This window comes from Chionomys nivalis, chromosome 12 (genome assembly GCF_950005125.1).
Source record: "Chionomys nivalis chromosome 12, mChiNiv1.1, whole genome shotgun sequence".
NCBI lineage: Eukaryota > Metazoa > Chordata > Mammalia > Rodentia > Cricetidae > Chionomys > Chionomys nivalis.
Genome location: NC_080097.1, coordinates 9842870 through 9854183, shown reverse-complemented (window position 1 = coordinate 9854183; position 11314 = coordinate 9842870). Strand labels below are relative to the sequence as shown.

At 33.2% G+C, this 11314-nt stretch overlaps 1 pseudogene; it reads right to left on the bottom strand.

The window, feature by feature from the left end:
- Positions 1-9354: 9354 nt before the first annotated feature.
- Positions 9355-10151, bottom strand: LOC130885202 (RNA transcription, translation and transport factor protein-like; annotated as a pseudogene).
- Positions 10152-11314: the final 1163 nt, after the last annotated feature.

Below are 11314 nucleotides of genomic sequence, written 5' to 3'. Positions count from 1 at the left end.
CTTCTGCTCCTCATTTGGACCTTGGGAGTTCAGTCCGGTGCTCCAATGTGGATCTCTGTCTCTATCTCCATCCATCACCAGATGAAGGTTCTATATCTGCTCTTCAGACTCGAGAGGGAGGGGGAATGGAGTGGGGGGAGGGGGAGAGGAGTAGGGAGAGGGGGAGAAGAGTGAGGGGAGGGGGAGAGGAGTGGGGGGAGGGGGAGAGGAGTGGGAGGCGGGGAGGAGGCAGAAATTTTTTCAACAAAAAATAAATAAAAATAAATAAATAATTCACTAATCTAATATTCATTATATTTAAACTTATTGCATATTTTCAAGAACAATTTATTAGACTTAAGAATAATATTTACTTAATAAATAATAGAGGTAAGGTGTCTCAACTGTTAAAAGCTTGACAGTGTGAGTTTGATCCAGCCCCAATTCTCTGCCCCTGAAACCCATGTGAGAGAAAAGTCAGATGTGGAAGCAGCCTGGTCTACAAGAGCTAGTTCCGGGACGGGCACCAAAGCTACAGAGAAACCCTGTCTCGAAAAACAAAACAAAAAAAACCAAACAAACAAAAAAAAATTATTCCAGCACTCTTAGAATGAGGTGAGAGATAGAGATGGGAACAGTCTAAAAGTTGAAGAACTAGTATACCTGTGGCATACACAACTACAGAATTAAAAGGAGACCCCAGCACAATAAGGTAGAAGGCAAAAATAGATTCTGGAAAACTGTTCTCTGACTTCTGTTTACACCGTATCTATCATGGGCAATGACACACATGACATAATCACACTCAGACACATTAAAATGTGAATATATTTTTTCAAGGAACTTTATCAAATAGCTTTCTTTATTCACAGTTCATGCTGAAAAGGACACATACTGAAGGTTAATTTTTGGATTAACTTTTAGAGATTAATCAGTATACAAATTCTTGAGATTGACATATAAAGACTTTGTAAACTGTGAAGAATAAAGATTACAAATAGAATAAATGGCTACTCCATTAACAGCATATAACTAAACTGAAAGATCTCTTAGAGATCTATTTCTATTAATTATGCTAAACTTCTACAAAGACATGAACTCGCTCTCTCTGTAGAAATTTCCACTCTTAATTCTGAGCCCTGGATTAAAATTTATTATTTCTTTTGTAATACTGCTCTGCCTAACATAGAACATGAAATCTGTTGGTATTTAAATTTTAATCAAAATAAATTTCCATTATCCTTCATTTTTTAATTTTCATAACCTTACCCCACAAATCTACGTCTTGGGAATGAAGCATGTTTATAAGTATGTGATGAAAAATAAAGTTTCCACCCCTGCTGGGCTCTCACCATGTCGTCATCAGAATCTCACTGATTCATAAGAATTTTTTATGCATGTGGGTTACATTATGTTACCGTGACATTTACCTTTATTTTTATTACAAAGGACATGGGCATTTTATTTAAGTTATTTGCATTTACTCAAACATATTTAAAGATAATTAGGTCTGAACTTTGTCATCATGCAATGGAAGTATTTTTCTATAGCTGCTTTTCTCACGAGAAACACTGATCTCTCCCTTCAGCATTCATACAATTCTATTTCTGTGAAAATTTCCTTAAATTAGGAGTTATGTTTTCTGTCATGTTTTTCTAATAGATTCTGTATTTAATAGTGGTTTGATTAATAGTGCAGCATCTATGTGTCCCAATAGGCTATCCATATGTAAAATCAAAGCACACTGTTTAATGGAGTAGATATTTAGTGTCATAATGAAACAGTTTTTTAAACAATTAATATGGAGTAATTTGTATAATTAATACATAATGTAGGTAACCAAGTGGATAAGTGTAAACATAGTAGCTTGTATATTTATGGTTCAATTTTCCTTTCAATTAGATGGTAAGCAATTGAACATTGATTTGTTAAAGTAACATAAGCTTTCAAATATAGAATATAGTTTACATGAAATTTATTATTTCATTTTCCTTTGAAAATAAGAGCATAAGTACATAGAATCCTAATAATCACACATATAATATATATGTTTATATAATATATGTGATCTGATATGACAATTCCCTACATATATTGCATTGGTTATATATAATATAGACATATTTTGTGAATTTAACTTATTTCAGTGTTCAATGTACTAAATAATAATAGGCACTAACGTACAGCATTATATTTTTTAATTCTGTAATATATTTTAAAATGTAAAATTGTGAGATATTATTAAGAAGATGATAGATAGATAGATAGATAGATTCATCCAATCTATTCTTTTCCTTTAGAGAACCATGACTAAGACAACGATAATGGTACTGATAAAGAAACTCAAATACTACAGAGCTAAAATATTTCTCAAGATGTAATAAGATAACGTAGTTTTTAGTGAGATTATGTCTCCTAGAAATGTCACAAGCTATTCTCATATAATCTTACCAGCATGACATTCCAAATGTGGGTAGAAAAAAAAGACAGCACAAATATATAAGCTAATGAGGACTATAAAGCCCTGAAGATCCCAACCCTACCCAAAGAAAAACACACAACTAAAATTCTCAAGAAAGTTGAGGAAGGTAGAAATAATCTTCATAAAGAAAAGAACACACTAATTGGCTTTTCAATGTCAAATGGTAGCCATGAAAACATATATATATATATCATTGTACAAATTGAAAGGTTCATATTTAAAAATATGTTTTTATTTTCATTGACTCCTAGGAAGTTTAATTTCTTTCTTATTTCTTTCTTGCCCCAATGGTGGTTCAATAGAGAACTGTTCAATTTCCATGTGTTTGTAGGCTTTCTAAAATTAGTGTTGCTGTTAAATTCTAACTTTAAACCATCATGATTCAATAAGATCTAGAAGGTTACACCAATTTCTTTTAATCTGTTGAGGTTTGCTTTGTAGTGAATAAGTGCTCAATTTTAGAGAAGATTCCATGAGGTGCTAAGAAGAAGGCATTTTCTTTCTTTTTTTTATTTGGATAGAATGTTCTGTAGATGTTTGTTAAGTCCATTTCAATCATGACATCTGTTAGTGCTTGTTGCTTCATCCCAGACGCCTGGCTAGCTTACACTCCAAATAATTGCACAGAAACTGTATCAATTAAAACACTGCTTGACCCATTAACTGTAGCTTCTTATTGGCTAACTCTTAATTTAACCCATTTATATTAATCTGTATATCACCCCGTGGCAGTGGCTTACAGGCAATGACTTAGCATGTCTGACTCTGGTGGCTCCATGGGGTCTCTCTGACTCTGCCTTATTCCTCCCAGCATTCAGTTCCATCTTCTCTGTCTATCTAAGCTCTGCCCTATCAACAGACCAGGGATGTTTCATTAACCAATAAAAGCAACACATAGACAGAAGGACCTCCCACACCAAGTTCTCTTTTGTCTGTTAAGTTTCTATCTGGTTGACCTGTCCATAGGGAGAGTGGGGTGTTGAAGTCTCCTACTAATAGTGTGTGGGGTTTGATGTGTGATTTAAGCTTTAGTCATGCTTATTTTACATATGTGGGTACTCTTGTATATGGGGCATAGATGTTCAGGATTGGGATTCTTCTTGATGGATTATTCCTATTATGAATATTAAGTGTCCTTGTCTATCTTTTAGGATTGATTTTAGCTTGAAGTCTATTTCATTAGATATTAGGAAAGCTCCACCTGCATGTTTCTTAGGTCCATTTAATTGGAAAACCATTTTCCAACCATTTACTCTGAGGTAATGTCTGTCTTTGAGATTGAGGTGTGTTTCTTGTATACAGCAGAAGGCTGAATCCTGCTTTCATATCCATTCTCTCAGCCTGTGTCTTTTTATAGGTGAATTGAGTTCTTTGATATTAAGAGATATTAATGACCAGTGATATTACTTCCTCTTATTTTTTGATGGGGGTGTGTATGTGTTTCCCTTCTTTGGATTTTGATGGTGTGAGGTTATCTGTTGCCTGTGTTTTGGGGGGAGTGGATTTAGCATCCTTGAGTTGGGTTTTCTTTCTAGTACTTTTTTTAGGGTTGGATTTGTGTATATGTACTTATATAATTACTTTGATAATCAGTATGGTGTTTTCTCAGCAAATTAAGAATCAACCTACCTCAGGACTCTTGGGCATATTCTCATAAGATGCTCGATCATAGTACTGTAGGAAATTCAATCAGTAGACTTTAAGTTACCAGCCTACTTGGGCATGGCCTTTTATGCTATAAATGCCTATGTAAAGTATGTGCTGTTCTCTGTTTCAGCTGCTGCATTGGTTGCTGTTCTCTGTTCAAGCAGAAGACTATGATCTCTGAGTCTACCCCTAAATAAATAACCATTTATTATACTCAATTCTGAGCTAGTGTATTATTTCTTTTAAGCATTCATATTCATTTGGTGCCTAACATGGAGCTTGAACATATGACTCTGAGATTAAGAGTCTCATGTTCTATGGATAGAGCTAGTCAAGTGGACAGGGGTGGGAGACCTTCTGGGCCATGGACATTTTGGGCGTTTTAGACTTGTCTACTGAGTAGATGTGGAGTTGGGATCCAAGTAGTGCTCTTTCTTGAGGTCAAGTATTTGAATGGGGTTTGTAGGGAATGTGCTACAAGAATACTTGGTGACAAAATGGGCCAACTGGTTACCAGAGTTGAGGTGATGAGTGTGTCTCCCACCTGGCAGTCTCAGAGGCAGTGAACAAACTTTTGCCATGTTGGATGGGGAATATATCCTCTTTGGATAGATACCTTGCTCAGCCTAGAAAAAGTAGTCCTCCCTTTCATCTTCCTTTATACTTATTCATGTTCCTATTTTTGAATTTATGCAATCGCATCACTTGAAATATATTATTCCCATTTCTAGCTCTCTTCCATAGCAAAGTTCCATTTTATTTTCCTGATTTTATTGTTACTGAAAGTTACAGGTCACACCTAAATATAGGAATCTAGGAATCTTAGATAGAGAGAAAAACCACCCTGCCAGATTATTTAATGGGTTCTCAGAATCTAATTTCTGAATGTAAGAGTTTTTCCAGTTAAACCAGCTATTTAACCAGCCATTTCTTATTCTTTCTTCCTCCAACTTATGTCAAGGGCAGCCAATGGACTGAAATGCATATTCATGTTTCTTTTCATCAGTGTTACTTCAAGTACTGTGCCGATGGAAGTGCATTGTTTAGGAGATATTTTATTATAGCCACTCTAACTTCTCTTACTTAGACTTCTATGCTTACTGTTGAATCTGCAACCCTCAAAGATTCTATTTTTCTTTCCCTTTAGTAAAATACTCTTCTATCAAAATTCCTGTCTAGTAGTACTAAACCTTATGAATATTATAACTTTCTTGAGTTTCATTACATCTTCTGATAATCATCTGCTTATTCATAAATTTTTTTAGAAACTATTAATTGAATATAGTCTGTCATATTCTTCAAAAACATGTCCTCTCATACACATGGAATTAGGAACTTCTTAACAATTAAACCAAATAAAAATTAATGTCATTGCAATGTTCTTCTAAATTTAATTAATTTGTGACATTTCTGATAAGGTTGCTGGAGTGATTTGTACTCTCTGATTGAAACTCTGAAAAACTTTCTGTTGTTCACCTAGGGCTTGCTACCTATATCACAAAATTGTGGACAAAATTTACAAAAAAGAGAAAATTATGGTTGGAGACATTCTGCAAATAAATAAAAAAAATCTTATTTGATAATATGGTAAAATTGAATATTACTATCCAAAAAAATCACAGTATGTAGTGATGAATTAATTTTCATCCTAGGCATACAGTTCTGGTTTGCTCCTAGCAAATCTATTAGGGAATTACACTGCATTAAAAGATTAAATAGTATCCCCATTTAATCTTTTCATTTGAATCAGAATGTACACTCTGAAACGTGCAATGCTGTTTTTCATTAAAGCTCTTAATAAAGGAAGACTAGTGGAGAACTGCTCTAGATTGAATAATGGATAACTACTTCAAAACTAGTGTAATTATCATATTGAATGTTGGAATGACAGTGTAATATTTCAAAATTCAAGGGCATTCAACTTTGCTCCATTTTACTTTTTATTGTATGAGAATTCTAGATAATGCAGTTTGACAGTAAAAGCAAAGAAGACAGAAATGTAATTATGCTATAACATGGGACAATTAATTTTTGTCTTAATAAACAGTTTGTTATTATCATTAAAGTGGGTAGTTTGTACTGATAATTCTCAAATAAGCCTTATCTTCCAGCCTCACAATGTACTTTACTGTGTATCTTCCTTTATTATAGCAAACTACAACAGATAAGTAAATGTTATACCTCATTAACAAACTCTTACTTTTAATTTACATTTGCATTGACAATTTGAGTTATAAAGTTATGTGACTTTTGGTAAACACATGGAGTCTTCCCTTTTTAACACAAGAATAAGAACACTAGCAATTCTTTTTTATATTTATAGAAATTTGTATAATAAGAACCAAATAATATATTCTTTGATGAGCCTTTTTAAAACATGTAGCATTAATTTGTTTCTTTATGGCTTTGTAATTCATTTTAAATGTTTAATTATATGCAGCTCTTGCGTAAATATGATTACCTTCTATCTTGATCTTTTAAGGCTATTTGGTTGCCCTTTGTAGTTACACTATTATGAATAATACTTATAAGCATTTACATGCATGAGCTTATCTGTTACAATACATTTACGAGTCATTTATGTAAATAAAAATGACATGAATGGTAGCCTATATACCAAATTATATTATTAAGAGACAGAATCATTTTGTATTCTAACACTAATGAATGACATCTTGCTTCTACTCAGTCCCTAAATTATTTAGTGTTGTCAATGTTCAGGATTTTCACTATAAGAATGTATCACTTAATTATTCTGGTACACATATTTCATTCACTTCTGCTTTTCCCTGGCAAAATATTAGGGGGATCTTATGTAAGTTTGATGCTTATTTTTATCTATTATATACTTGTCTCTTTGAGAGCTAAAAAAATCATGGAAAGCTTGAAAAATATAGTATCTGAGTTAAAATATATAACTGAACAAACCAACTTAACCACTTTCTCAAAATTATTAATAGTTTTATCCATGAAAATATCATTGGTTCTAAAATATAAATTATGAAAGAATAGTCTCATTTCATAGAAGGAACAATGGTTTCAGCAAATTAGACAGTAAGGCAAAAAGATTCTATCCACATTTTCCATGTCTTGGCTATTTACAGTATAAAATAATAAGTATACAAATGAAAATAAAGGAAATGAAAGATCTACCAAAAGAAATTCCTGTGCCTGAAATAGAAAAGATGCCTATCTAAAATTTATGGCTGTGATTCATATCTTTTGAAAACCTTATTGATAAGAGTAACATCTACAAAATTTTGATGGTGAATGATTAATTAAATAGTAAAATGATCCTGGAAAAGCACTGAAAAAGCACTACAGAAAGCAATCAAAGAAAAAAATTTCTAAAGGATGCAGTTTTCTGTAGCCAGATATCTCAGAAAAAGTACAATTGTTGATAACCTAGATAAAAAGATAATTTGGAAATGTGGCATACATATAAGAGTAAATTATGTTCCTTAATATTAATTATGCAATTAATGTTACATATTTCTTTAATTTTATGTCATTGCATTTTGTTTTGCAATAAATATAGTGGTAAGCTTTGTCAACTGGAAATAGATCAGTACAATATATTTTATATAAGTGCAAAGTCTGTTAAGATACATATTTGTCTGTTTGAATATTTGAGACATTTCCTGAGATTTACATCTGTATATCCATTTTCCTAAAATACAATAAAACATTGCATAGTCTGTGAAATTAGAAAATATGACCTGGTTAAATGTATATTTTGAACTAATCATAAAAGGTTGAAAAAATGGCACTCTCACTTTGTTAATTTGAATGTATGGAAATTATTATAGGAAACTGGATTTCTAAATTATTTCTTTAAAGCTTTTAGATCTCGCAGAATTGTTTCAGGAGTTATTTATATATACTAGACACAAAGAATTCTGAGATGGGGCTGGAGAGATGGCTCAGTGGTTAAGAGCATTGCCTGCTCTTCCAAAGGTCCTGAGTTCAATTCCCAGCAACCACATGGTGGCTCACAACCATCTGTAAAGAGGTCTGGTGCCCTCTTCTGGCCTGCAGACATGCACACAGACAGAATATTGTATACATAATAAATAAATAAATAAATATTTAAAAAAAAGAATTCTGAGATGACATCCTTCATATAGAAAAACTACTAAATATTAGTTGATTTGCCCTTTAACAAATGATAAAACTTGATATTTTCAACAATAAGGAGTCAATGATCAGTTAGGAAAGGGGTCCAAGGAGATTGCTCCATGCTCTTAAGGATCAGTGCATGATTAATGTTAACTGGGGAAGGTAAAGATATTTCCCTTACCTCTTTACCACTAGTAAGTTGTCCATGCTATTATAAATAAATTACTCTTACAAGGCCACTTAACAATCCTAATGACATGCACTGAGAAACACACACACACATAACAATATAAATCTATTCAAAGACAGACATGTAAGCAAAGAGAAAAAGTAGTTGTCAAGAGTCAGCAATACTAACAGAGAGACAAGAATTATCTATGTGGATATGACTGAAAATATACAAATATGAAAATAACATATAAAACCTATGATGTAAATTCATTATAGAGTAAGAAAAAGTGATATGGCTTCTTTAGAAAACTTTAATTATTAACTGTAGCCAAATCACCTTGGTTTGCATGGGATCCATTAGCATGAAAGAAGCAAGTCATCGGCTTGCTATGTACATGAGAACAGAGAAGCATGCCTTAAAGAGAATCACATATACATGATAAACACATGATGGAATAACAAGTTTATGTGCAAAAAAATTCATGTTTCTGTAAAATTCCTTCCTACATATGTTTTAACGATCAATTTATATATTGACAGCTTTAATGAATATCTTCATGATTTTCCATTTGAAAGCTATTTCCAGAGGGAAAATATCAAGGCATTTATAAAATTAGATAGCACATTTATTCCATGAAAAGTCTTTTTATAAACGTGAACTCTACAGTGGAAATTCATTAGTTTAATTATTCAACATAGATAATGTTCAATTTGAAAACATGAGGCCTTTGATCCTTAACCTTTCCGATCTTTGTTGTAACTAGCACAGAATTTTAGAGTCTATTAAATCTTTGCTTCTTGGATTCTTTCTTAATTTTACTTTATATGGTATGTATAATAGAAAATAGAAGAACAAACATTCGGACAGAAATGTTAAAACAAATTTATTGCATTTAATGATGCAAAAGTTTAGCTAGGCAAGTATAATTTTCATTTGATAGAACTAAGTTTCAAATTTAGATTTCTTTAGCAACTGCATCCTGTGTTAGACGCTCCTGAACCAAAATGCAAATTGCCTTAAGCATTACCAAGTAATCATCATGACGCTGAATCTGAAGGAGGTTAGCCAAAGCCATGACACCAGCCTTAAAATCAGGATTTATTTACGTCCAGGTTGATCAATGGCTCTGCATTTTTAGCTGTGTTGTCAGTATTTTTCCTGTTATCGGGTACTAAGTCCTTGTATTTTTCAGCATTATCTCCATATTCAAGTCTAACAGCTAAACCAAGAAGCCAGTCAATTGCTTCCTGTTGCTCCTGAATCTTGAAAGGACAGTTAACATCTCTGGGATACTTTTTGAAGAACTTGGGCCAGTCACTGCTGTGGATATTTCTCAGGTTACCTCTGTCTTCAATCTTGTAATGTCTAATTTTCTGGTCTTCAAGCCAAACAATGAAGTTTCTAAATTCTGCTTCATCTTTGCAGTTGAAACATGCAGGGTTGTGGTAGTCCAGGGCCGTGAGCTTGTGGCAAATCAAACGAAAGAGGGCTTACCTGTTGCTTTAGACAAACATATTCTTGGCTTTGACACAGGAGATGCAGTTCTGAACGAAGCTGCTCAGATCTTGCGATTGCTGCACATGGAAGAGCTCAGAGAGCTACAGGAAGAAAATTAATGAAGCCATAGTAGCTGTTCAGGCAATCATTGCTGACCCAGAGACAGACCATAGACTGGGGAAAGTCGGAAGATGAGCACATCAGGATTTCAGCTTCTCGGCTGCCTAGTGTGATGGGAACCACGTGCATCAGCATGTGTTTGGAAATCAAATGTCACATTTTCGAGGGAGGAATCCCAGGAAATTGGCCGTGTTCTAGAGATTTACCACCATTGCTTTTTTTTTTCTTTAATAAAGTTGGGGAAAGTAAAAAAAAAAAATTAGATTTCTTATAATTATTCTTATAGATCATGTAAGACCCTTTGAAATGACTAATATTCTTCTAAGAGTTGAAAAAATATGATTTTGTCATGAGATGCAGAGAAAGATAATATACACAGTGTAGACTATATGTACTGACTGAGACAATCATGACCTTTTCACATCATAAGAGAGACTTTTAGAGTTATCACTTGGCTTCCAGCTTCCTCCCCCTTTGTAGTTATGAAGACAGCCTTACCACTCACTTCCCTTTTTTCTTAAATTTTGGAGTATCATTTCAACACATTTATAGTATTTCTCTTAAAAATGTAAATATTTTAAAAGAAATTTCCAGTTATTTAACAATCCTAAAAACCAATTATATTGATGCAAGCCTGTAATTCAGAATCTGTGAGACAGAAGCAGTAGACTCTCATTTTAAATTCTAGACAAGCATGATATGCCTAAAGCAATAAATTGTCAAAGTTGACAGAAATGACCATGAAACCCTCAGTCCTGCACAAAGAATTCCTGGACACTGAGGAATATTGAGAAAGCAAGTAAATAGTCTTTGCCCTGGAGGAATACACTGACTGGTTGGCCAATCACAAATGGTCACCAGTGAAATACACATGCAAGCAAGAATATTCATATTGACCAGTGATGCCATTCCTGGGCTGGTTGTTATACATTCTATCAGAAAGCAAGCTAAGCGAGTCAGGAGGACAAAAAAAATAGGTATCAATCCTCCATGACCTCTGCATCATTTCCTACCTCCCTTTCCTTCCCTACTTAAGTACCTTTCATGACTTCATTTGATGATGAACTGTGATTTAGGAGTTAATGTTAAATAAACCCTTTACTTTATAACTTGCTTTTCATCATTGTGTTTCATCACAGCAATAGTAAACCTAATAATGAATGTGTGTATATATGTAGTTATGTATATGTGTGTGTGTAACAACAATTAATGAAAAAAGAGGCTGTGAGTTTCAGAAAAAAACAAAGAGAATTAAAATGAAGGGTTTTAAGGGAGAAAGAGAAAGGAGAAATGATGTA